Consider the following 27,157-nt stretch of genomic DNA (forward strand, 5'->3'; position numbering starts at 1 on the left):
CTAAAGCACGCATAAAAGAGACAGCTCTTTCTGATCACTCAATGGTGATATGCTCCCTTCAAAGCAGGTCAGGCGACTTTCGTCATTTTCACTGGAAGCTTAATGAAACCCTCCTTAAAGACCCATTAGTTGTCTTGGAAATTGAGAAAGCACTTCAGGAATATTTTAACTTAAATGATGTTGAGGGGATCTCAGCTGAGACTCTATGGGCTGCGCATAAGGCCACGATCCGTGGTAAGCTCATACAAATTGCGGCTAAAATAAAAAAGGATAAAGCTTTGGAAATTGACAAATTGGATAGGGAATTTACAGATTTATGCAAACGGCACAAGAAAGATCAAGCTACGATCCAGATTTCCCAACTGGACGCTGCTAGACTAGCTCTTAACTTAGCGCTTACTGTAAGGGCTGAGAGGTCCCTTGGGTGGAGCGGAGCGAAATTTTACCAACATAAGGATCGAATGGGTACTATGCTAGCCACCAAACTTTCACCGACTTACCGCACATTCTCTCTCCCAAAAATCAAAACTCGCGAGGGGGCTACTACCCGTAACCCCGAAATCATTCTCAAAACTTTCCAAGAATTTTATTCTGAACTCTACCAAGCCGGTGACTCAGCTGGGATCCCGGAGATTCAATCCTATATCGACAAACTGCCTATCCCTAACCTTCACATTGATCATGTGAAGCTTATGGAGGCCCCCATATCTGTGAAGGAAACCTTGGATGTGATTAAAAATTTGAAGGGAGGTTCAGCTCCTGGGCCAGATGGCTTTTCGGCCCCTTATTATAAAAAATTCGCAGATACTCTAGCCCCTCACCTTACAAAATTTTTCAATTCTAAAAGAACGGGGGAGGACCTCCATCCTCAGCTGAACGAGGCTTTCATATCTGTTATCCCCAAACCTGATAAGGACCCGGAACAGGTGGAAAATTACAGACCCATCTCATTGATCAATAACGACGTGAAAATTCTCACAAAAATATTAGCTAACAGAATAAATTCATTTATCACCCATTATATACATAAAGATCAAGTAGGCTTCATACCGGGGAGACAGGGTCCGGACCAGATCAGGCGGGCGATAGATGTGGTTTCGTTACTACAGTCGGGATGGGATGGAGGTCCTTCCCAGGAGGGACTGCTTCTGTCGTTGGACCTCCAGAAGGCCTTCGATTCTATATCTTGGCCTTATCTATTTGAGATCCTGAAACGGTGGGGGTTTGGAAAGAATTTCCTGGGAACGTTGCGCTCCTTATACTCAGGACCGCAGGCGAAGGTCAAAATGCAGGGATATTTCTCAGATCCTATAATGATCAAAAGAGGGACCAGACAGGGATGCCCCCTGTCTCCTATCATTTTTGCTGTGGCAATAGAAACATTAGCTATTGCCATCAGGTCCAATCAGGATATTACTGGAGTTTCTTGTGGACAGCAAACCCACAAATGCGCTTTGTTTGCGGACGACTGTCTCCTATTTGTCACCTCCCCGGGAACATCCTTGAATGCTATCTGTAAAGTGCTTGACTCATTTGGACATGTCTCGGGATTAAGGGTCAATATGAAAAAATCAATGGCATTGAACATAAATATACAACCTATAATGGTAGAGCGACTGAAGACTTTGTTTAGATTCCAGTGGGCGGACTCCTCTATCCGTTACCTGGGGATAAACCTGACTAATAAATTTGAAAACCTTTATCAGGCCAATTTCCCTCCTATGTTCCGCAAACTCGAAACTGATCTACAAACGTGGGCCACCCACAAAATATCCTGGCTAGGAAGGATCAATTCGGTCAAAATGACTCTCCTACCTAGACTGCTATATTTATTTAGATCTCTCCCCATTGCAATTAGGAAAGACCAACTTAAAAAATTCCAGGGCAAAGTGCTGAAGTTTATATGGAATGGTAGAGGATATAGGTTGCCCCAAAATGTTTTATATGGACCCGTAACTAAAGGAGGTCTGGGTTTACCACTTCTTTTTCGTTACTATCAGGCAGCTAGATTGACCCAACTGTCATCCATCTACTCCTGCCGAGAGAAACCAGATTGGATTGAGATGGAGGGTCAGGCAGTTCCTAATAATCCCCTGGATGACCTGCTCTGGTGCTCCCAAAAACTAAGACCGGCCATAATGGCCCCAACACTCTCTCAGGCATTCAGGTTTTGGGATGACTTGCGGAAATCTCCTGCGATAATCTCCGATATGCGACCTCTAGCTAATCTGTTCCAGATCCCCCACTTTAATCCAAATAGAGACCCTATGATTTTTCGATGGTGGTTGGACAAGGGACTTTATAGGATTGGACACTTTCTCTCCCCAGTGGGCCTGATCTCAATGGCACACTGTGTGGGATCCTTGGGTATGCCGGACTCTGAAAGGGATAGATATTCCCTGATTTCCCATTTTATTACATCACTTTGGAAAAATAAACCAAATCCCCCTGAGTTCACCCGTTACGAAAAATGGTGCATTAGCAATACTGAACAGAAAGGTGGAATTTCTATTATTTATAACTCACTATCGGATCCTACTTCCAAATTTTCTTACATGGAGGCGTGGGAGAAAGATCTACGGATGTCCTGGACTCTGGAGAAGTGGCATGAGGTAGGATTGAGATCCTCCAAAGGTCTTATTAATATCTCTTTGATTGAAGCTAACCTTAAAGTATTAATGAGGTGGTACTTGGTCCCTTCCAGACTAGCAGCTATGTTTCCAACCACATCTCCATTGTGTTTCCGAAATTGCCAAGCCCAGGGTTCCATGTTACACATTTGGTGGGAATGCCCAAAAATAAGGGGATTTTGGAACAAAATGTTTTCTCTCATCAGAAAGGTAACTGGTGTACCGGTTGAAAAATCTCCCCAAATAGCATTACTGGGGGTCGGTGTTCCCCAAGCCTCTAAATATACTCAAAGACTAATAGCCTTCATGCTCACAGGTGCCAAAATTACGCTGGCGGGTGCTTGGAAACAACCTACTGTCTCTGTTCAGATGGCCAAGAGAAAGATCTCTTGGATCATGCACCAGGAGAAGATGGTAGGCTCAATACTCAATTCTTCCAAAACCTTTGAAGCGGTGTGGGAACCCTGGGCTAGACATTTAGGTTTACCTACGATATAAAGATAAGAGAGGGTGGAGTTCCGCCTGCTTGTTCTTGTCCTTGGCTCTCTGCTCTGGTTGTTTCCAGGGATTGTGGCCCGGTCAGTGTAGTCCGTAGCTGGCAGCCTCAACCTATACTCTTTCTTTCTTTTCCTTACTAGGTCTCTCTGACCTTTTACTTTCTTTCTTTCTTCTTTCCTTCTTTCAGTTACATCTTCATATAGATTTGAAGATAAAGTAGTCAGTTTAACTTTAATGATTACACTAGAATATTTATGGTAATTTTTATTTTCTTTTTATTATTTTTCCCTTCTTTGCCGTAAAGTACCACTGGAGATTACTGCCAATTTACTATGTTTTCTTCTGGTCTCTCCAGCCCTCACTGAAAATGTGTTTGTGAGATAGGATATTTCATACTCTGGGATTTGCCCACGACACCGGATACCTCAGTTATTCTGGGACTGGGGGTTTGTTTTCACTTTTATTTAGCACTTCCAATGAGTTTAACGTATTCACTGATTCTTAGGCACAGTGTGAACCCATTGAGGGTGCCGGGAATGCAGTCAGTATTAGGTGCTATTCTCCCTTTTCAATTTTTTTTTTTATTTTATTTTATTTTTTTTCTCTTTTTAATATTAATTTATTTCCTTATTTGTTTGTTTTTGCCCGTTTTTCCTTTCTCTTCCCCTTGAACATTGCAGGTTCGGGGGTGGGGAAGGGTAGGGGGGGAAAAGGGAAGAAAAGATTATCTTGTTCTTCACATAGTTTTGTCTTTACTATAAAATGATTTGAAGATTCTACCTCTGTACTGTATGTATATCATCCGGCCCCAGGTTGTTCTGGTGGCGCTTGCAATGTACTGTACTGCTTTTCAATAAATTTATTTAAAACGAAAAAAAAAAAAAAAAAAAAAAAGATGGAAGAAAGAAAGAGAGTGAAATGGAGGAAGAAGAAAGAGAGAAAAAATAGAAGAATGGAGGGGAAGGGTGGAGGGAGAAAGAAAGAGGGGGATGGAGAAAGAAAGAAAGAAAGAAAGAGAGGGGGGTGGAGAAAGAAAGGGGATGGAGAAATAAAGAATGAAAGAAACAAAAAACAGAGGGTGGATGAAGAAAGAAAGAAAGAAAGAAAGAAAGAGAAGGGGGATGGAGAAAGAAATAATGAAAGAAACAATGAATGAGGGGGGTAGAGGAAGAGAGAGATAAAGAAAGAGATGAAGGAAGAAAGAAAGAAAGAGAGAGGGATAGAGAAAGAAAGAAAGAAATGAAAAGAGGGGGATGGAGAAAGAAATAAATTGAAAGAGGGGGGATGGAGAAAGAAAGAGATGAAGGAAGAAAGAAAGAAAGCGAGAGGGCTAGAGAAAGAAAGAAATGGAAAGAGGGGGGTGGAGAAAGAAAGAAAGAGAGGGGGGTGGAGGGAGAAATTGTTGTTGTGTTTATGAAAGTAGAATTCTGGACACGTTTCCCTTTCCATCTCTATATACTCGGATTAAACCAAGAGTCCTTTTGTCAAATCAATTGGCCAGAAGTGAAGATCTAGCGATCCTCTCACCCATTCGCTGACAACACTTCTGACCAGGAGATTCCAAGCCTGCCCACCACGGCAAGGTAGACTCTTCTAGGGCAGGACCTACACTGACTACACTAAGCTACCCTACTGGACGCTACTCATCCTTTCTCTAATGTTGGGTGTATGTTTGTAGTACGGCCTCATCCTATAATCTGTGTGTGCCGTCTACTCTCTCCTAATTGGGTTGTGTGTGTGTGTACATCTATCTAAAGCATGGAGCGGTCAGTTTATGTAAATCTGGACATCCTCTGTTGGTGTCGGTCAGTGCATGCCAGTCATTGTATGTTGTCCAGTGTGTGTCAGTCAATAAATGTTAGTTCTGTTTTTTACCTTGGCACGTAGCCAAACTCATCTGCAACTCGGAGTTCATCTTGGCTTCAGTCAAATAAAATGAAGGAATCACATGCTCTGTCACCCCATACCCAGGGTGGTAGCGCCCCCTCTTGGTGGCAGGTGAGTGGGTGAAGCGAAGCCTGATGAGAGGCATTGAGAGGCATTGCCACCCTTGCTGGTAGATGAGTGGGTGTAGCGGAGCCTAAGAGGCATTGCCTTGGTGGTAGATAAGTGCATGTAGGGGGGACCTGGAGGAAGCACCAGTACGCTGGGCGTGGGAGAGTGAGGGCAGATGAAACTTGGGGGGAAGTTTCACTGCCCACACTCACTCCATACCCAGGTTGGTAATACCCCCTCTTGGTGGTAGGTGGGTGGAGGGCAGAGCCTGGTAAACAGGCATTGCCACCCTTGGTGATAGATAAGTGCATTTAGGGGGGGCCTGGGGGAAGCACCAGTACGCTGGGCGTGGGAGAGTGAGGACAGATGAAACTTGGGGGGAAGTTCCACTGCCCACACTCACCCCATACCCAGGGTGGTAGCACCCCCTCTTGGTGGTAGGTGAGTGGGGGGCGGAGCCTGGTAAACGGACATTGCCACCCTTGGTGGTAGATAAGTGCATTTAGGGGGGGCCTGGGGGAAGCACCAGTACGCTGGGCATGGTGGGAGTGAGGGCAGATGAAACTTGGGGGGAAGTTCCACTGCCCACACTCACCCCATACCCAGGGTGGTAGCACCCCCTCTTGGTGGTAGGTAAGTGGGTGTAGCGGAGCCTAAAAGGCATTGCCACCCTTGGTGGTAGATATGTGCATGTAGGTGGGGCCTGGGGGAAGCACCAGTACGCTGGGCATGGGAGAGTGAGGGCAGATGAAACTTGGGGGGAAGTTCCACTGCCCACACTCACCCCATACCCAGGGTGGTAGCGCCCCCTCTTGGTGGCAGGTGAGTGGGTGAAGCGGAGCCTGATAAGAGGCTTTGCCACCCTTGCTGGTAGATGAGTGGGTGAAGCGGAGCCACCAGTACGCTGGGCATGGTGGGAGTGAGGGCAGATGAAACTTGGGGGGAAGTTCCACTGCCCACACTCACCCCATACCCAGCTTGGTAATAACCCCTCTTGGTGATAGGTGAGTGGGGGGGCGGAGCCTGGTAAACGGGCATTGCCACCCTTGGTGGTAGATATGTGCATGTAGGTGGGGCCTGGGGGAAGCACCAGTACGCTGGGCGTGGGAGAGTGAGGGCAGATGAAACTTGGGGGGAAGTTCCACTGCCCACACTCACCCCATTCCCAGGGTAGTAGCACCCCCTCTTGGTGGTAGGTGCGTGGGGGACGGAGCCTGATAAGAGGCATTGCCACCCTTGGTGGTAGGTGAGAGGAGCGGAGCCTAGTAAGAGGCATTGCCACCCTTGGTGGTAGGTGAGTGGGGGCGGAGCCTGGTAAGAGGCATCGCCACAGTTGGTGGTAGATACGTGCATGTAGGTGGGGCCTGGGGGAAGCACCAGTATGCTGAGCGTGGGAGAGTGAGGGCAGATGAAACTTGGGGGGAAGTTCCACTGCCCACACTCACCCCATACCCAGGGTGGTAGCATCCCCTTTTGGTGGTAGGTGAATGGGGGCAGAGCCTGATAAATGGACATTTCCACCCTTGGTGGTAGATAAGTGCATTTAGGGGGGGCCTGGGGGAAGCACCAGTACGCTGGGCATGGTGGGAGTGAGGGCAGACGAAACTTGGGGGGAAGTTCCACTGCCCACACTCACCCCATACCCAGGGTGGTAGGTAAGTGGGTGTAGCGGAGCCTAAAAGGCATTGCCACCCTTGGTGGTAGATAAGTGCATGTAGGTGGGGCCTGGGGGAAGCACCAGTACTCTGGGCGTGAGAGAGTGAGGGCAGATGAAACTTGGGGGGAAGTTCCACTGCCCACACTCACCCCATACCCAGGTTGGTAATAACTCCTCTTGGTGGTAGGTTAGTGGGGGGGCAGAGCCTGGTAAACGGGCATTGCCACCCTTGGTGGTAGATAAGTGCATTTAGGGGGGCCTGGGGGAAGCACTAGTACGCTGGGCGTGGGGAAGTGAGGGCAGATGAAACTTGGGGGGAAGTTCCACTGCCCACACTCACCCCATACCCAGGGTGGTAGCGCCCCCTCTTGGTGGCAGGTGAAGCGGAGCCTGATTAGAGGCATTGCCACCCTTGCTGGTAGATGAGTGGGTGAAGCGAGGCAGTTGATCCAGAGGAAGGCGAAAAACCCCAGCATAGCCTGATACAATGTGCTACAGCTGGGGAAAAATTCCTTCCTGATCCCCCGAGAGGCAATCGGATATTCCCCGGATGAACTTTACCTATAAATGTCACCCAGTCAGGTAGGTGGGGTGAGCACCAACACCCTGCGTGTTGGGGAGGGTGGGCAATTGGAGCCGCACCGCCGGTTGTAGGTGAGAGGGCGCGGAGCCTGGCAAGAGGCATTGCTAGCCTTGGTGGTAGGTGAGTGGGGGGCGGAGCCTAGTAAGAGGCATTGTCCCCCTTGGTGGTAGGTGAGTGGGGGTGGAGCCTGGTAAGAGGCATTCCCACCCTCAGCAGTAGGTGAGTGGGGGCGGAGCCTGTTAAGAGGCATTGTCACCCTTGGTGGTAGGTGAGTGGGGGCAGAGCCTGGTAAGAGGCATCCCCACACCTGGTGGTAGGTGAGTGGGGGCGGAGCCTGGTAAGAGGCATCGCCAACCTTGGTGGTAGGTGAGTGGGGGGCGCAGCCTGGTAAACAGGCATTGCCACACTTGGTGGTAGATAAGTGCATGTAGGTTGGGCCTGGGGGAAGCACCAGTACGCTGGGCATGGTGGGAGTGAGGGCAGATGAAACTTGGGGGGAAGTTCCACTGCCCACACTCACCCCATACCCAGGGTGGTAGCACCCCCTCTTGGTGGTAGGTAAGTGGGTGTAGCGGAGCCTAAAAGGCATTGCCATCCTTGGTGGTAGATACGTGCATGTAGGTGGGGCCTGGGGGAAGCACCAGTACGCTGGGCGTGGGAGAGTGAGGGCAGTTAAAACTTGGGGGGACGTTCCACTGCCCACACTCACCCCATACCCAGGGTGGTAGCACCCCCTCTTGGTGGTAGGTGAGTGGGGGACGGAGCCTGGTAAACAGGCATTGCCACCCTTGGTGGTAGATAAGTGCATTTAGGGGGGCCTGGGGGAAGCACCAGTACGCTGGGCGTGGGAGAGTGAGGGCAGATGAAACTTGGGGGGAAGTTCCACTGACCACACTCATCTCATACATAGGGTGGTAGCACCCCCTCTTGGTGGTAGGTGAGTGGGGGGCAGAGCCTGGTAAACAGGCATTGCCATCCTTGGTGGTAGATAAGTGCATTTAGGGGGAGCCTGGGGGAAGCACCAGTACGCTGGGCGTGGGAGAGTGAGGGCAGTTAAAACTTGGGGGGACGTTCCATTGCCCACACTCACCCCATACCCAGGTTGGTAATACCCCCTCTTGGTTGTAGGTGAGTGGGGGATGGAGCCTGGTAAACAGGCATTGCCACCCTTGGTGGTAGACAAGTGCATTTAGGTGGGGCCTGGGGGAAGCACCAGTATGCTGGGCGTGGGAGAGTGAGGGCAGATGAAACTTGGGGGGAAGTTCCACTGCCCACACTCACCCCATACCCAGGGTGGTAATACCCCCTCTTGGTGGTAGGTGAGTGGGAGACGGAGCCTGGTAAACAGGCATTGCCACCCTTAGTGGTAGATACGTGCATGTAGGTGGGGCCTGGGGGAAGCACCAGTACACTGGGCGTGGGAGAGTGAGGGCAGATGAAACTTAGGGGGAAGTTTCACTGCCCACACTCACCCCATACCCAGGGTGGTAGTGCCCCCTCTTGGTGGTAGGTGAGTGGGGGACGGAGCCTGGTAAACAGGCATTGCCATCCTTGGTGGTAGATAAGTGCATTTAGGGGGAGCCTGGGGGAAGCACCATTACGCTGGGCGTGGGAGAGTGAGGGCAGATGAAACTTGGGGGGAAGTTCCACTGCCCACACTCACCCCATACCCAGGGTGGTAGCACCCCCTCTTGGTGGTTAGTGAGTGGGGGACGGAGCCTGGTAAACAGGCATTGGCACTCTTGGTGGTAGACAAGTGCATTTAGGTGGGGCCTGGGGGAAGCACCAGTACGCTGGGCGTGGGAGAGTGAGGGCAGATGAAACTTGGGGGGAAGTTCCACTGCCCACACTCACCCCATACCCAGTGTGGTAGCACCCCCTCTTGGTGGTAGGTGAGTGGGGGACGGAGCCTGATAAGAGGCATTGCCACCCTTGCTGGTAGATGAGTGGGTGAAGCGAGGCAGTTAATCCAGAGGAAGGCGAAAAACCCCAGCATAGCCTGATACAATGTGCTACAGCTGGGGAAAAATTCCTTCCTGATCCCCCGAGAGGCAATCGGATATTCCCCGGATGAACTTTACCTATAAATGTCACCCAGTCAGGTAGGTGGGGTAACCACCACCACCCTGTGTATTGGGGAGGGTGGGCAATTGGAGCCGCACCGTCGGTAGTAGGTGAGAGGGGGCGGAGCCTGGCCAGAGGCATTGCTAGCCTTGGTGGTAGGTGAGTGGGGGGCGGAGCCTAGTAAGAGGCATTGTCCCCCTTGGTGGTAGGTGAGTGGGGGTGGAGCCTGGTAAGAGGCATTGCCACCCTCAGCAGTAGGTGAGTGGGGGCAGAGCCTGGTAAGAGGCATTGTCACCCTTGGTGGTAGGTGAGTGGGGGCAGAGCCTGGTAAGAGGCATCGCCACACTTGGTGGTAGGTGAGTGGGGGCGGAGCCTGGTAAGAGGCATCGCCAACCTTGGTGGTAGGTGAGTGGGGGGCGCAGCCTGGTAAACAGGCATTGCCACCCTTGGTGGTAGATACGTGTTTGTAGGTGGGGCCTGGGGGAAGCACCAGTATGCTGAGCATGGGAGAGTGAGGGCAGATGAAACTTGGGGGGAAGTTCCACTGCCCACACTCACCCCATACCCAGGGTGGTAGCACCCCCTTTTGGTGGTAGGTGAGTGGGGGGCAGAGCCTGATAAATGGACATTTCCACCCTTGGTGGTAGATAAGTGCATTTAGGGGGGGCCTGGGGGAAGCACCAGTACGCTGGGCATGGTGGGAGTGAGGGCAGATGAAACTTGGGGGGAAGTTCCACTGCCCACACTCACCCTATACCCAGGGTGGTAGCACCCCCTCTTGATGGTAGGTAAGTGGGTGTAGCGGAGCCGAAAAGGCATTGCCACCCTTGGTGGTAGATACGTGCATGTAGGTGGGGCCTGGGGAAAGCACCAGTACGCTGGGTGTGGGAGAGTGAGGGCAGATGAAACTTGGGGGGAAGTTTCACTGCCCACACTCACCCCATACCCAGGGTGGTAGCGCCCCCTCTTGGTGGCAGGTGAGTGGGTGAAGCGGAGCCTAATAAGGGGCTTTGCCACCCTTGCTGGTAGATGAGTGGGTGAAGCGGAGCCAAAGAGGCATTGCCACCCTTGGTGGTAGATAAGTGCATGTAGGGGGGACCTGGGGGAAGCACCAGTACGCTGGGCGTGGGGAAGTGAGGGCAGATGAAACTTGGGGGGAAGTTCCACTGCCCACACTCACCCCATACCCAGGTTGGTAATAACCCCTCTTGGTGGTAGGTGAGTGGGGGGGCGGAGCCTGGTAAAAGGGCATTGCCACCCTTGGTGGTAGATAAGTGCATTTAGGGGGGGGGCCTAGGGGAAGCACCAGTACGCTGGGCGTGGGAGAGTGAGGGCAGATGAAACTTGGGGGGAAGTTCCACTGCCCACACTCACCCCATACCCAGGGTGGTAGCACCCCCTCTTGGTGGTAGGTGAGTGGGGGCAGAGCCTGGTAAACAGGCATTGCCATCCTTGGTGGTAGATAAGTGCATTTAGGGGGCATGGGGGAAGCACCAGTACGCTGGGCGTGGGAGAGTGAGGGCAGATGAAACTTGGGGGAAGTTCCACTGATCACACTCACCTCATACCCAGGGTGGTAGCACCCCCTCTTGGTGGTAGGTGAGTGGGGGCAGAGCCTGGTAAACAGGCATTGCCATCCTTGGTGGTAGATAAGTGCATTTAGGGGGAGCCTGGGGGAAGCACCAGTACGCTGGGCGTGGGAGAGTGAGGGCAGTTAAAACTTGGGGGGACGTTCCACTACCCACACTCACCCCATACTCAGGGTGGTAGCACCCCCTCTTGGTGGTAGGTGAGTGGGGGCGGAGCCTGGTAAACAGGCATTGCCATCCTTGGTGGTAGATAAGTGCATTTAGGGGGAGCCTGGGGGAAGCACCAGTATGCTGGGCGTGGGAGAGTGAGGGCAGATGAAACTTGGGGGGAAGTTCCACTGCCCACACTCACCCCATACCCAGGGTGGTAATACCCCCTCTTGGTGGTAGGTGAGTGGGAGACGGAGCCTGGTAAACAGGCATTGCCACCCTTAGTGGTAGATACGTGCATGTAGGTGGGGCCTGGGGGAAGCACCAGTACACTGGGCGTGGGAGAGTGAGGGCAGATGAAACTTAGGGGGAAGTTCCACTGCCCACACTCACCCCATACCCAGGGTGGTAGTGCCCCCTCTTGGTGGTAGGTGAGTGGGGGACGGAGCCTGGTAAACAGGCATTGCCATTCTTGGTGGTAGATAAGTGCATTTAGGGGGAGCCTGGAGGAAGCACCATTACGCTGGGCGTGGGAGAGTGAGGGCAGATGAAACTTGGGGGGAAGTTCCACTGCCCACACTCACCCCATACCCAGGGTGGTAGCACCCCCTGTTGGTGGTAAGCGAGTGGGGGACGGAGCCTGGTAAACAGGCATTGGCACTCTTGGTGGTAGACAAGTGCATTTAGGTGGGGCCTGGGGGAAGCACCAGTAAGCTGGGCGTGGGAGAGTGAGGGCAGATGAAACTTGGGGGGAAGTTCCACTGCCCACACTCACCCCATACCCAGGGTGGTAGCGCCCCCTCTTGGTGGCAGGTGAGTGGGTGAAGCGGAGCCTGATTAGAGGCATTGCCACCCTTGCTGGTAGATGAGTGGGTGAAGCGAGGCAGTTGATCCAGAGGAAGGCGAAAAACCCCAGCATAGTCTGATACAATGTGCTACAGCTGGGGTAAAAATTCCTTCCTGATCCCCCGAGAGGCAATCGGATATTCCCCGGATGAACTTTACCTATAAATGTCACCCAGTCAGGTAGGTGGGGTAAGCACCACCACCCTGCGTGTTGGGGAGGGTGGGCAATTGGAGCCGCACCGCCGGTAGTAGGTGAGTGGGGGTGGAGCCTGGTAAGAGGCATTGCCACCCTCAGCAGTAGGTGAGTGGGGGCGGAGCCTGGTAAGAGGCATTGTCACCCTTGGTGGTAGGTGAGTGGGGGCAGAGCCTGGTAAGAGGCATCGCCACACTTGGTGGTAGGTGAGTGGGGGCGGAGCCTGGTAAGAGGCATCGCCAACCTTGGTGGTAGGTGAGTGGGGGGCGCAGCCTGGTAAACAGGCATTGCCACACTTGGTGGTAGATACGTGCATGTAGGTGGGGCCTGGGGGAAGCACCAGTATGCTGAGCGTAGGAGAGTGAGGGCAGATGAAACTTGGGGGGAAGTTCCACTACCCACACTCACCCCATACCCAGGGTGGTAGCACCCCCTTTTGGTGGTAGGTGAGTGGGGGCAGAGCCTGATAAATGGACATTTCCACCCTTGGTGGTAGATAAGTGCATTTAGGGGGGGCCTGGGGGAAGCACCAGTACGCTGGACATGGTGGGAGTGAGGGCAGATGAAACTTGGGGGGAACTTCCACTACCCACACTCACCCTATACCCAGGGTGGTTGCACAACCTCTTGGTGGTAGGTAAGTGGGTGTAGCGGAGCCTAAAAGGCATTGCCACCCTTGGTGGTAGATATGTGCATGTAGGTGGGGCCTGGGGGAAGCACCAGTACGCTGGGTGTGGGAGAGTGAGGGCAGATGAAACTTGGGGGGAAGTTTCACTGCCCACACTCACCCCATACCCAGGGTGGTAGCGCCCCCTCTTGGTGGCAGGTGAGTGGGTGAAGCGGAGCCTAATAAGGGGCTTTGCCACCCTTGCTGGTAGATGAGTGGGTGAAGCGGAGCCAAAGAGGCATTGCCACCCTTGGTGGTAGATAAGTGCATGTAGGGGGGACCTGGGGGAAGCACCAGTACGCTGGGCGTGGGAGAGTGAGGGCAGATGAAACTTGGGTGGAAGTTCCACTGCCCACACTCACCCCATACCCAGGGTGGTAGCACCCCCTCTTGGTGGTAGGTGAGTGGGGGACGGAGCCTGATAAGAGGCATTGCCACCCTTGCTGGTAGATGAGTGGGTGAAGCGAGGCAGTTAATCCAGAGGAAGGCGAAAAACCCCAGCATAGCCTGATACAATGTGCTACAGCTGGGGAAAAATTCCTTCCTGATCCCCCGAGAGGCAATCGAATATTCCCCGGATGAACTTTACCTATAAATGTCACCCAGTCAGGTAGGTGGGGTAACCACCACCACCCTGTGTATTGGGGAGGGTGGGCAATTGGAGCCGCACCGTCGGTAGTAGGTGAGAGGGGGCGGAGCCTGGCCAGAGGCATTGCTAGCCTTGGTGGTAGGTGAGTGGGGGGCGGAGCCTAGTAAGAGGCATTGTCCCCCTTGGTGGTAGGTGAGTGGGGGTGGAGCCTGGTAAGAGGCATTGCTACCCTCAGCAGTAGGTGAGTGGGGGCGGAGCCTGGTAAGAGGCATTGTCACCCTTGGTGGTAGGTGAGTGGGGGCAGAGCCTGGTAAGAGGCATCGCCACACTTGGTGGTAGGTGAGTGGGGGCGGAGCCTGGTAAGAGGCATCGCCAACCTTGGTGGTAGGTGAGTGGGGGGCGCAGCCTGGTAAACAGGCATTGCCACCCTTGGTGGTAGATACGTGTTTGTAGGTGGGGCCTGGGGGAAGCACCAGTATGCTGAGCATGGGAGAGTGAGGGCAGATGAAACTTGGGGGGAAGTTCCACTGCCCACACTCACCCCATACCCAGGGTGGTAGCGCCCCCTCTTGGTGGCAGGTGAGTGGGTGAAGCGGAGCCTAATAAGGGGCTTTGCCACCCTTGCTGGTAGATGAGTGGGTGAAGCGGAGCCAAAGAGGCATTGCCACCCTTGGTGGTAGATAAGTGCATGTAGGGGGGACCTGGGGGAAGCACCAGTACGCTGGGCGTGGGGAAGTGAGGGCAGATGAAACTTGGGGGGAAGTTCCACTGCCCACACTCACCCCATACCCAGGTTGGTAATAACCCCTCTTGGTGGTAGGTGAGTGGGGGGGCGGAGCGTGGTAAAAGGGCATTGCCACCCTTGGTGGTAGATAAGTGCATTTAGGGGGGGGGCCTGGGGGAAGCACCAGTACGCTGGGCGTGGGAGAGTGAGGGCAGATGAAACTTGTGGGGAAGTTCCACTGCCCACACTCACCCCATACCCAGGGTGGTAGCACCCCCTCTTGGTGGTAGGTGAGTGGGGGCAGAGCCTGGTAAACAGGCATTGCCATCCTTGGTGGTAGATAAGTGCATTTAGGGGGCATGGGGGAAGCACCAGTAAGCTGGGCGTGGGAGAGTGAGGGCAGATGAAACTTGGGGGAAGTTCCACTGACCACACTCACCTCATACCCAGGGTGGTAGCACCCCCTCTTGGTGGTAGGTGAGTGGGGGCAGAGCCTGGTAAACAGGCATTGCCATCCTTGGTGGTAGATAAGTGCATTTAGGGGGAGCCTGGGGGAAGCACCAGTACGCTGGGCGTGGGAGAGTGAGGGCAGTTAAAACTTGGGGGGACGTTCCACTACCCACACTCACCCCATACCCAGGGTGGTAGCACCCCCTCTTGGTGGTAGGTGAGTGGGAGACGGAGCCTGGTAAACAGGCATTGCCACCCTTAGTGGTAGATACGTGCATGTAGGTGGGGCCTGGGGGAAGCACCAGTACACTGGGCGTGGGAGAGTGAGGGCAGATGAAACTTAGGGGGAAGTTCCACTGCCCACACTCACCCCATACCCAGGGTGGTAGTGCCCCCTCTTGGTGGTAGGTGAGTGGGGGACGGAGCCTGGTAAACAGGCATTGCCATCCTTGGTGGTAGATAAGTGCATTTAGGGGGAGCCTGGGGGAAGCACCATTACGCTGGGCGTGGGAGAGTGAGGGCAGATGAAACTTGGGGGGCAGTTCCACTGCCCACACTCACCCCATACCCAGGGTGGTAGCACCCCCTTTTGGTGGTAGGTGAGTGGGGGGCAGAGCCTGATAAATGGACATTTCCACCCTTGGTGGTAGATAAGTGCATTTAGGGGGGGCCTGGGGGAAGCACCAGTACGCTGGACATGGTGGGAGTGAGGGCAGATGAAACTTGGGGGGAAGTTCCACTACCCACACTCACCCTATACCCAGGGTGGTTGCACAACCTCTCGGTGGTAGGTAAGTGGGTGTAGCGGAGCCTAAAAGGCATTGCCACCCTTGGTGGTAGATACGTGCATGTAGGTGGGGCCTGGGGGAAGCACCAGTACGCTGGGTGTGGGAGTGAGGGCAGATGAAACTTGGGGGGAAGTTTCACTGCCCACACTCACCCCATACCCAGGGTGGTAGCGCCCCCTCTTGGTGGCAGGTGAGTGGGTGAAGCGGAGCCTAATAAGGGGCTTTGCCACCCTTGCTGGTAGATGAGTGGGTGAAGCGGAGCCAAAGAGGCATTGCCACCCTTGGTGGTAGATAAGTGCATGTAGGGGGGACCTGGGGGAAGCACCAGTACGCTGGGCGTGGGGAAGTGAGGGCAGATGAAACTTGGGGGGAAGTTCCACTGCCACATCTCACCCCATACCCAGGTTGGTAATAACCCCTCTTGGTGGTAGGTGAGTGGGGGGGCGGAGCCTGGTAAACGGGCATTGCCACCCTTGGTGGTAGATAAGTGCATTTAGGGGGGGGGCCTGGGGGAAGCACCAGTACGCTGGGCGTGGGAGAGTGAGGGCAGATGAAACTTGGGGGGAAGTTCCACTGCCCACACTCACCCCATACCCAGGGTGGTAGCACCCCCTCTTGGTGGTAGGTGAGTGGGGGACGGAGCCTGGTAAACAGGCATTGCCACCCTTGGTGGTAGATAAGTGCATTTAGGGGGCATGGGGGAAGCACCAGTACGCTGGGCGTGGGAGAGTGAGGGCAGATGAAACTTGGGGGAAGTTCCACTGACCACACTCACCTCATACCCAGGTTGGTAATAAACCCTCTTGGTGGTAGGTGGGAGGGGGACGGAGCCTGGTAAACAGGCATTGCCATCCTTGGTGATAGATAAGTGCATTTAGGTGGGGCCTGGGGGAAGCACCATTACGCTGAGCGTGGGAGAGTGAGGGCAGATGAAACTTGGGGGGAAGTTCCACTGCCCACACTCACCCCATACCTAGGGTGGTAGCGCCCCCTCTTGGTGGCAGGTGAGTGGGTGAAGCGGAGCCTGATTAGAGGCATTGCCACCCTTGCTGGTAGATGAGTGGGTGAAGCGAGGCAGTTGATCCAGAGGAAGGCGAAAAACCCCAGCATAGCCTGATACAATGCGCTACAGCTGGGGTAAAAATTCCTTCCTGATCCCACGAGAGGCAATCGGATATTCCCCGGATGAACTTTACCTATAAATGTCACCCAGTCAGGTAGGTGGGGTAAGCACCACCGCCCTGCGTGTTGGGGAGGGTGGGCAATTGGAGCCGCACCGCCGGTAGTAGGTGAGTGGGGGTGGAGCCTGGTAAGAGGCATTGCCACCCTCAGCAGTAGGTGAGTGGGGGCGGAGCCTGGTAAGAGGCATCGCCACACTTGGTGGTAGGTGAGTGGGGGCGGATCCTGGTAAGAGGCATCGCCAACCTTGGTGGTAGGTGAGTGAGGGGCGCAGCCTGGTAAACAGGCATTGCCACACTTGGTGGTAGATACGTGCATGTAGGGGGGGGCCTGGGGGAAGCACCAGTACGCTGGGCGTGGGAGAGTGCGGGCAGATGAAACTTGGGGGGAAGTTCCACTGCCCACACTCACCCCATACCCAGGGTGGTAGCACCCCCTCTTGGTGGTAGGTGAGTGGGGGACGGAGCCTGGTAAACAGGCATTGCCACCCTTGGTGGTAGATAAGTGCATTTAGGGGGCATGGGGGAAGCACCAGTACGCTGGGCGTGGGAGAGTGAGGGCAGATGAAACTTGGGGGGACGTTCCACTGCCCACACACACCCCATACCCAGGGTGGTAGCACCCCCTCTTGGTGGTAGGTGAGTGGGGGCGGAGCCTGGTAAACAGGCATTGCCATCCTTGGTGGTAGATAAGTGCATTTAGGGGGAGCCTGGGGGAAGCACCAGTATGCTGGGCGTGGGAGAGTGAGGGCAGATGAAACTTGGGGGGAAGTTCCACTGCCCACACTCACCCCATACCCAGGTTGGTAATACCCCCTCTTGGTGGTAGGTGAGTGGGGGACGGAGCCTGGTAAACAGGCATTGCCACCCTTGGTGGTAGATAAGTGCATTTAGGGGGAGCCTGGGGGAAGCACCAGTACGCTGAGCGTGGGAGAGTGAGGGCAGATGAAACTTGGGGGGAAGTTCCACTGCCCACACTCACCCCATACCCAGGTTGGTAATAACCCCTCTTGGTGGTTAGTGAGTGGGGGGGGGCGGAGCCTGGTAAACAGGCATTGCCACCCTTGGTGGTAGATACGTGCATTTAGGGGGGGGCCTGGGGGAAGCACCAGTACGCTGGGCATGGTGGGAGTGAGGGCAGATGAAACTTGGGGGGAAGTTCCACTGCCCACACTCACCCCATACCCAGGGTGGTAGCACCCCCTCTTGGTGGTAGGTGCGTGGGGGACGGAGCCTGATAAGAGGCATTGCCACCCTTGGTGGTAGGTGAGAGGGGCGGAGCCTAGTAAGAGGCATTGCCACCCTTGGTGGTAGGTGAGTGGGGGCGGAGCCTGGTAAGAGGCATTGCCACCCTCAGCAGTAGGTGAGTGGGGGCGGAGCCTGGTAAGAGGCATCGCCACACTTGGTGGTAGGTGAGTGGGGGCAGAGCCTGGTAAGAGGCATCGCCACACTTGGTGGTAGGTGAGTGGGGGCGGAGCCTGGTAAGAGGCATCGCCAACCTTGGTGGTAGGTGAGTGGGGGGCGGAGCCTGGTAAACAGGCATTGCCACACTTGGTGGTAGATACGTGCATGTAGGTGGGGCCTGGGGGAAGCACCAGTATGCTGAGCGTAGGAGAGTGAGGGCAGATGAAACTTGGGGGGAAGTTCCACTGCCCACACTCACCCCATACCCAGGGTGGTAGCACCCCCTTTTGGTGGTAGGTGAGTGGGGGGCAGAGCCTGATAAATGGACATTTCCACCCTTGGTGGTAGATAAGTGCATTTAGGGGGGGCCTGGGGGGAAGCACCAGTACGCTGGGCATGGTGGGAGTGAGGGCAGATGAAACTTGGGGGGAAGTTCCACTGCCCACACTCACCCCATACCCAGGTTGGTAATAACCCCTCTTGGTGGTAGGTGAGTGGGGGGGGGCGGAGCCTGGTAAACAGGCATTGCCACCCTTGGTGGTAGATACGTGCATTTAGGGGGGGGCCTGGGGGAAGCACCAGTACGCTGGGCATGGTGGGAGTGAGGGCAGATGAAACTTGGGGGGAAGTTCCACTGCCCACACTCAACCCATACCCAGGGTGGTAGCACCCCCTCTTGGTGGTAGGTGCGTGGGGGACGGAGCCTGATAAGAGGCATTGCCACCCTTGGTGGTAGGTGAGAGGGGCGGAGCCTAGTAAGAGGCATTGCCACCCTTGGTGGTAGGTGAGTGGGGGCGGAGCCTGGTAAGAGGCATTGCCACCCTCAGCAGTAGGTGAGTGGGGGCGGAGCCTGGTAAGAGGCATTGTCACCCTTGGTGGTAGGTGAGTGGGGGCAGAGCCTGGTAAGAGGCATCGCCACACTTGGCGGTAGTTGAGTGGGGGCGGAGCCTAGTAAGAGGCATTGCCACCCTTGGTGGTAGGTGAGAGGGGGCGGAGCCTAGTAAGAGGCATTGCCACCCTTGGTGGTAGGTGAGTGGGGGCGGAGCCTAGTAAGAGGCATTGCCACCCTTGGTGGTAGGTGAGAGGGGGCGGAGCCTAGTAAGAGGCATTGCCACCCTCAGCAGTAGGTGAGTGGGGGCGGAGCCTGGTAAGAAGCATTGTCACCCTTGGTGGTAGGTAAGTGGGGGCGGAGCCTGGTAAGAGGCATCGCCAACCTTGGTGGTAGGTGAGTGGGGGCGGAGCCTGGTAAACAGGCATTGCCACCCTTGGTGGTAGATAAGTGCATTTAGGGGGAGCCTGGGGGAAGCACCAGTATGCTGGGCGTGGGAGAGTGAGGGCAGATGAAACTTGGGGGGAAGTTTCACTGCCCACACTCACCTCATACCCAGGTTGGTAATACCCCCTCTTGGTGGTAGGTGAGTGGGGGACGGAGCCTGGTAAACGAACATTGCCACCCTTGGTGGTAGATAAGTGCATTTAGGGGGGCCTGGGGGAAGCACCAGTACACTGGGCGTGGGAGAGTGAGGGCAGATGAAACTTAGGGGGAAGTTCCACTGCTCACACTCACCCCATACCCAGGGTGGTAGTGCCCCCTCCTGGTGGTAGGTGAGTGGGGGACGGAGCCTGGTAAACAGGCATTGCCATCCTTGGTGGTAGATAAGTGCATTTAGGGGGAGCCTGGGGGAAGCACCATTACGCTGGGCGTGGGAGAGTGAGGGCAGATGAAACTTGGGGGAAAGTTCCACTGCCCACACTCACCCCATACCCAGGGTGGTAGCACCCCCTCTTGGTGGTAAGTGAGTGGGGGACGGAGCCTGGTAAACAGGCATTGCCATCCTTGGTGGTAGATAAGTGCATTTAGGTGGGGCCTGGGGGAAGCACCAGTAAGCTGGGCGTGGGAGAGTGAGGGCAGATGAAACTTGGGGGGAAGTTTCACTGCCCACACTCACCCCATACCCAGGGTGGTAGCGCCCCCTCTTGGTGGTAGGTGAGTGGGGGCAGAGCCTGGTAAGAGGCATCGCCACACTTGGTGGTAGGTGAGTGGGGGCGGAGCCTGGTAAGAGGCATCGCCAACCTTGGTGGTAGGTGAGTGGGGGCAGAGCCTGGTAAGAGGCATCGCCACACTTGGTGGTAGGTGAGTGGGGGCAGAGCCTGGTAAGAGGCATCGCCACACTTGGCGGTAGTTGAGTGGGGGCGGAGCCTAGTAAGAGGCATTGCCACCCTTGGTGGTAGGTGAGAGGGGGCGGAGCCTAGTAAGAGGCATTGCCACCCTTGGTGGTAGGTGAGTGGGGGCGGAGCCTAGTAAGAGGCATTGCCACCCTTGGTGGTAGGTGAGAGGGGGCGGAGCCTAGTAAGAGGCATTGCCACCCTCAGCAGTAGGTGAGTGGGGGCGGAGCCTGGTAAGAAGCATTGTCACCCTTGGTGGTAGGTAAGTGGGGGCGGAGCCTGGTAAGAGGCATCGCCAACCTTGGTGGTAGGTGAGTGGGGGCGGAGCCTGGTAAACAGGCATTGCCACCCTTGGTGGTAGATAAGTGCATTTAGGGGGAGCCTGGGGGAAGCACCAGTATGCTGGGCGTGGGAGAGTGAGGGCAGATGAAACTTGGGGGGAAGTTTCACTGCCCACACTCACCTCATACCCAGGTTGGTAATACCCCCTCTTGGTGGTAGGTGAGTGGGAGACGGAGCCTGGTAAACGAACATTGCCACCCTTGGTGGTAGATAAGTGCATTTAGGGGGGCCTGGGGGAAGCACCAGTACACTGGGCGTGGGAGAGTGAGGGCAGATGAAACTTAGGGGGAAGTTCCACTGCTCACACTCACCCCATACCCAGGGTGGTAGTGCCCCCTCTTGGTGGTAGGTGAGTGGGGGATGGAGCCTGGTAAACAGGCATTGCCATCCTTGGTGGTAGATAAGTGCATTTAGGGGGAGCCTGGGGGAAGCACCAGTACGCTGGGCGTGGGAGAGTGAGGGCAGATGAAACTTGGGGGGACGTTCCACTGCCCACACTCACCCCATACCCAGGGTGGTAGCACCCCCTCTTGGTGGTAGGTGAGTGGGGGCGGAGCCTGGTAAACAGGCATTGCCATCCTTGGTGGTAGATAAGTGCATTTAGGGGGAGCCTGGGGGAAGCACCAGTATGCTGGGCGTGGGAGAGTGAGGGCAGATGAAACTTGGGGGGAAGTTCCACTGCCCACACTCACCCCATACCCAGGTTGGTAATACCCCCTCTTGGTGGTAGGTGAGTGGGGGACGGAGCCTGGTAAACAGGCATTGCCACCCTTGGTGGTAGATAAGTGCATTTAGGGGGAGCCTGGGGGAAGCACCAGTACGCTGAGCGTGGGAGAGTGAGGGAAGATGAAACTTGGGGGGAAGTTCCACTGCCCACACTCACCCCATACCCAGGGTGGTAGCACCCCCTCTTGGTGGTAGGTGCGTGGGGGACGGAGCCTGATAAGAGGCATTGCCACCCTTGGTGGTAGGTGAGAGGGGCGGAGCCTAGTAAGAGGCATTGCCACCCTTGGTGGTAGGTGAGTGGGGGCGGAGCCTGGTAAGAGGCATTGCCACCCTCAGCAGTAGGTGAGTGGGGGCGGAGCCTGGTAAGAGGCATCGCCACACTTGGTGGTAGGTGAGTGGGGGCAGAGCCTGGTAAGAGGCATCGCCACACTTGGTGGTAGGTGAGTGGGGGCGGAGCCTGGTAAGAGGCATTGCCACCCTTGGTGGTAGGTGAGAGGGGGCGGAGCCTAGTAAGAGGCATTGCCACCCTCAGCAGTAGGTGAGTGGGGGCGGAGCCTGGTAAGAAGCATTGTCACCCTTGGTGGTAGGTAAGTGGGGGCGGAGCCTGGTAAGAGGCATCGCCAACCTTGGTGGTAGGTGAGTGGGGGCGGAGCCTGGTAAGAGGCATCGCCAACCTTGGTGGTAGGTGAGTGGGGGGCGGAGCCTGGTAAACAGGCATTGCCACACTTGGTGGTAGATACGTGCATGTAGGTGGGGCCTGGGGGAAGCACCAGTATGCTGAGCGTAGGAGAGTGAGGGCAGATGAAACTTGGGGGGAAGTTCCACTGCCCACACTCACCCCATACCCAGGGTGGTAGCACCCCCTTTTGGTGGTAGGTGAGTGGGGGGCAGAGCCTGATAAATGGACATTTCCACCCTTGGTGGTAGATAAGTGCATTTAGGGGGGGCCTGGGGGGAAGCACCAGTACGCTGGGCATGGTGGGAGTGAGGGCAGATGAAACTTGGGGGGAAGTTCCACTGCCCACACTCACCCCATACCCAGGTTGGTAATAACCCCTCTTGGTGGTAGGTGAGTGGGGGGGGCGGAGCCTGGTAAACAGGCATTGCCACCCTTGGTGGTAGATACGTGCATTTAGGGGGGGCCTGGGGGAAGCACCAGTACGCTGGGCATGGTGGGAGTGAGGGCAGATGAAACTTGGGGGGAAGTTCCACTGCCCACACTCAACCCATACCCAGGGTGGTAGCACCCCCTCTTGGTGGTAGGTGCGTGGGGGACGGAGCCTGATAAGAGGCATTGCCACCCTTGGTGGTAGGTGAGAGGGGCGGAGCCTAGTAAGAGGCATTGCCACCCTTGGTGGTAGGTGAGTGGGGGCGGAGCCTGGTAAGAGGCATTGCCACCCTCAGCAGTAGGTGAGTGGGGGCGGAGCCTGGTAAGAGGCATTGTCACCCTTGGTGGTAGGTGAGTGGGGGCAGAGCCTGGTAAGAGGCATCGCCACACTTGGCGGTAGTTGAGTGGGGGCGGAGCCTAGTAAGAGGCATTGCCACCCTTGGTGGTAGGTGAGAGGGGGCGGAGCCTAGTAAGAGGCATTGCCACCCTTGGTGGTAGGTGAGTGGGGGCGGAGCCTAGTAAGAGGCATTGCCACCCTTGGTGGTAGGTGAGAGGGGGCGGAGCCTAGTAAGAGGCATTGCCACCCTCAGCGGTAGGTGAGTGGGGGCGGAGCCTGGTAAGAAGCATTGTCACCCTTGGTGGTAGGTAAGTGGGGGCGGAGCCTGGTAAGAGGCATCGCCAACCTTGGTGGTAGGTGAGTGGGGGCGGAGCCTGGTAAACAGGCATTGCCACCCTTGGTGGTAGATAAGTGCATTTAGGGGGAGCCTGGGGGAAGCACCAGTATGCTGGGCGTGGGAGAGTGAGGGCAGATGAAACTTGGGGGGAAGTTTCACTGCCCACACTCACCTCATACCCAGGTTGGTAATACCCCCTCTTGGTGGTAGGTGAGTGGGGGACGGAGCCTGGTAAACAGGCATTGCCACCCTTGGTGGTAGATAAGTGCATTTAGGGGGAGCCTGGGGGAAGCACCAGTACGCTGGGCGTGGGAGAGTGAGGGCAGATAAAACTTGGGGGGAAGTTCCACTGCCCACACTCACCCCATACTCAGGGTGGTAATACCCCCTCTTGGTGGTTAGTGAGTGGGAGACGGAGCCTGGTAAACGAACATTGCCACCCTTGGTGGTAGATAAGTGCATTTAGGGGGGCCTGGGGGAAGCACCAGTACACTGGGCGTGGGAGAGTGAGGGCAGATGAAACTTAGGGGGAAGTTCCACTGCTCACACTCACCCCATACCCAGGGTGGTAGTGCCCCCTCTTGGTGGTAGGTGAGTGGGGGACGGAGCCTGGTAAACAGGCATTGCCATCCTTGGTGGTAGATAAGTGCATTTAGGGGGAGCCTGGGGGAAGCACCATTACGCTGGGCGTGGGAGAGTGAGGGCAGATGAAACTTGGGGGGAAGTTTCACTGCCCACACTCACCTCATACCCAGGTTGGTAATACCCCCTCTTGGTGGTAGGTGAGTGGGGGACGGAGCCTGGTAAACAGGCATTGCCACCCTTAGTGGTAGATACGTGCATGTAGGTGGGGCCTGGGGGAAGCACCAGTACACTGGGCGTGGGAGAGTGAGGGCAGATGAAACTTAGGGGGAAGTTCCACTGCTCACACTCACCCCATACCCAGGGTGGTAGTGCCCCCTCTTGGTGGTAGGTGAGTGGGGGACGGAGCCTGGTAAACAGGCATTGCCATCCTTGGTGGTAGATAAGTGCATTTAGGGGGAGCCTGGGGGAAGCACCATTACGCTGGGCGTGGGAGAGTGAGGGCAGATGAAACTTGGGGGAAAGTTCCACTGCCCACACTCACCCCATACCCAGGGTGGTAGCACCCCCTCTTGGTGGTAAGTGAGTGGGGGACGGAGCCTGGTAAACAGGCATTGCCATCCTTGGTGGTAGATAAGTGCATTTAGGTGGGGCCTGGGGGAAGCACCAGTAAGCTGGGCGTGGGAGAGTGAGGGCAGATGAAACTTGGGGGGAAGTTTCACTGCCCACACTCACCCCATACCCAGGGTGGTAGCGCCCCCTCTTGGTGGTAGGTGAGTGGGGGCAGAGCCTGGTAAGAGGCATCGCCACACTTGGTGGTAGGTGAGTGGGGGCGGAGCCTGGTAAGAGGCATCGCCAACCTTGGTGGTAGGTGAGTGGGGGCAGAGCCTGGTAAGAGGCATCGCCACACTTGGTGGTAGGTGAGTGGGGGCAGAGCCTGGTAAGAGGCATCGCCACACTTGGCGGTAGTTGAGTGGGGGCGGAGCCTAGTAAGAGGCATTGCCACCCTTGGTGGTAGGTGAGAGGGGGCGGAGCCTAGTAAGAGGCATTGCCACCCTTGGTGGTAGGTGAGTGGGGGCGGAGCCTAGTAAGAGGCATTGCCACCCTTGGTGGTAGGTGAGAGGGGGCGGAGCCTAGTAAGAGGCATTGCCACCCTCAGCAGTAGGTGAGTGGGGGCGGAGCCTGGTAAGAAGCATTGTCACCCTTGGTGGTAGGTAAGTGGGGGCGGAGCCTGGTAAGAGGCATCGCCAACCTTGGTGGTAGGTGAGTGGGGGCGGAGCCTGGTAAACAGGCATTGCCACCCTTGGTGGTAGATAAGTGCATTTAGGGGGAGCCTGGGGGAAGCACCAGTATGCTGGGCGTGGGAGAGTGAGGGCAGATGAAACTTGGGGGGAAGTTTCACTGCCCACACTCACCCCATACCCAGGGTGGTAGTGCCCCCTCTTGGTGGTAGGTGAGTGGGAGACGGAGCCTGGTAAACGAACATTGCCACCCTTGGTGGTAGATAAGTGCATTTAGGGGGGCCTGGGGGAAGCACCAGTACACTGGGCGTGGGAGAGTGAGGGCAGATGAAACTTAGGGGGAAGTTCCACTGCTCACACTCACCCCATACCCAGGGTGGTAGTGCCCCCTCTTGGTGGTAGGTGAGTGGGGGACGGAGCCTGGTAAACAGGCATTGCCATCCTTGGTGGTAGATAAGTGCATTTAGGGGGAGCCTGGGGGAAGCACCATTACGCTGGGCGTGGGAGAGTGAGGGCAGATGAAACTTGGGGGGAAGTTTCACTGCCCACACTCACCTCATACCCAGGTTGGTAATACCCCCTCTTGGTGGTAGGTGAGTGGGGGACGCAGCCTGGTAAACAGGCATTGCCACCCTTGGTGGTAGATAAGTGCATTTAGGGGGAGCCTGGGGGAAGCACCAGTACGCTGGGCGTGGGAGAGTGAGGGCAGATGAAACTTGGGGGGAAGTTCCACTGCCCACACTCACCCCATACCCAGGGTGGTAATACCCCCTCTTGGTGGTAGGTGAGTGGGAGACGGAGCCTGGTAAACAGGCATTGCCACCCTTAGTGGTAGATACGTGCATGTAGGTGGGGCCTGGGGGAAGCACCAGTACACTGGGCGTGGGAGAGTGAGGGCAGATGAAACTTAGGGGGAAGTTCCACTGCTCACACTCACCCCATACCCAGGGTGGTAGTGCCCCCTCTTGGTGGTAGGTGAGTGGGGGATGGAGCCTGGTAAACAGGCATTGCCATCCTTGGTGGTAGATAAGTGCATTTAGGGGGAGCCTGGGGGAAGCACCATTACGCTGGGCGTGGGAGAGTGAGGGCAGATGAAACTTGGGGGAAAGTTCCACTGCCCACACTCACGCCATACCCAGGGTGGTAGCACCCCCTCTTGGTGGTAAGTGAGTGGGGGACGGAGCCTGGTAAACAGGCATTGCCATCCTTGGTGGTAGATAAGTGCATTTAGGTGGGGCCTGGGGGAAGCACCAGTAAGCTGGGCGTGGGAGAGTGAGGGCAGATGAAACTTGGGGGGAAGTTCCACTGCCCACACTCACCCTATAACCAGGGTGGTAGCGCCCCCTCTTGGTGGTAGGTAAGTGGGTGTAGCGGAGCCTAAAAGGCATTGCCACCCTTGGTGGTAGATACGTGCATGTAGGTGGGGCCTGGGGGAAGCACCAGTACGCTGGGTGTGGGAGAGTGAGGGCAGATGAAACTTGGGGGGAAGTTTCACTGCCCACACTCACCCCATACCCAGGGTGGTAGCGCCCCCTCTTGGTGGCAGGTGAGTGGGTGAAGCGGAGCCTGATTAGAGGCATTGCCACCCTTGCTGGTAGATGAGTGGGTGAAGCGAGGCAGTTGATCCAGAGGAAGGCGAAAAACCCCAGCATAGCCTGATACAATGTGCTACAGCTGGGGTAAAAATTCCTTCCTGATCCCCCGAGAGGCAATCGGATATTCCCCGGATGAACTTTACCTATAAAATGTCACCCAGTCAGGTAGGTGGGGTAAGCACCACCGCCCTGCGTGTTGGGGAGGGTGGGCAATTGGAGCCGCACCGCCGGTAGTAGGTGAGAGGGGTTGGAGCCTGGCAAGAGGCATTGCTAGCCTTGGTGGTAGGTGAGTGGGGGTGGAGCCTGGTAAGAGGCATTGCCACCCTCAGCAGTAGGTGAGTGGGGGCGGAGCCTGGTAAGAGGCATTGTCACCCTTGGTGGTAGGTGAGTGGGGGCAGAGCCTGGTAAGAGGCATCGCCACACTTGGTGGTAGGTGAGTGGGGGCGGAGCCTGGTAAGAGGCATCGCCAACCTTGGTGGTAGGTGAGTGGGGGGCGCAGCCTGGTAAACAGGCATTGCCACACTTGGTGGTAGATACGTGCATGTAGGTGGGGCCTGGGGGAAGCATCAGTATGCTGAGCGTAGGAGAGTGAGGGCAGATGAAACTTGGGGGGAAGTTCCACTGCGCACACTCACCCCATACCCAGGGTGGTAGCACCCCCTTTTGGTGGTAGGTGAGTGGGGGGCAGAGCCTGATAAATGGACATTTCCACCCTTGG

The sequence above is a fragment of the Rana temporaria genome, chromosome 5 (assembly GCF_905171775.1).
Source record: "Rana temporaria chromosome 5, aRanTem1.1, whole genome shotgun sequence".
In the NCBI taxonomy this organism is placed as follows: domain Eukaryota; kingdom Metazoa; phylum Chordata; class Amphibia; order Anura; family Ranidae; genus Rana; species Rana temporaria.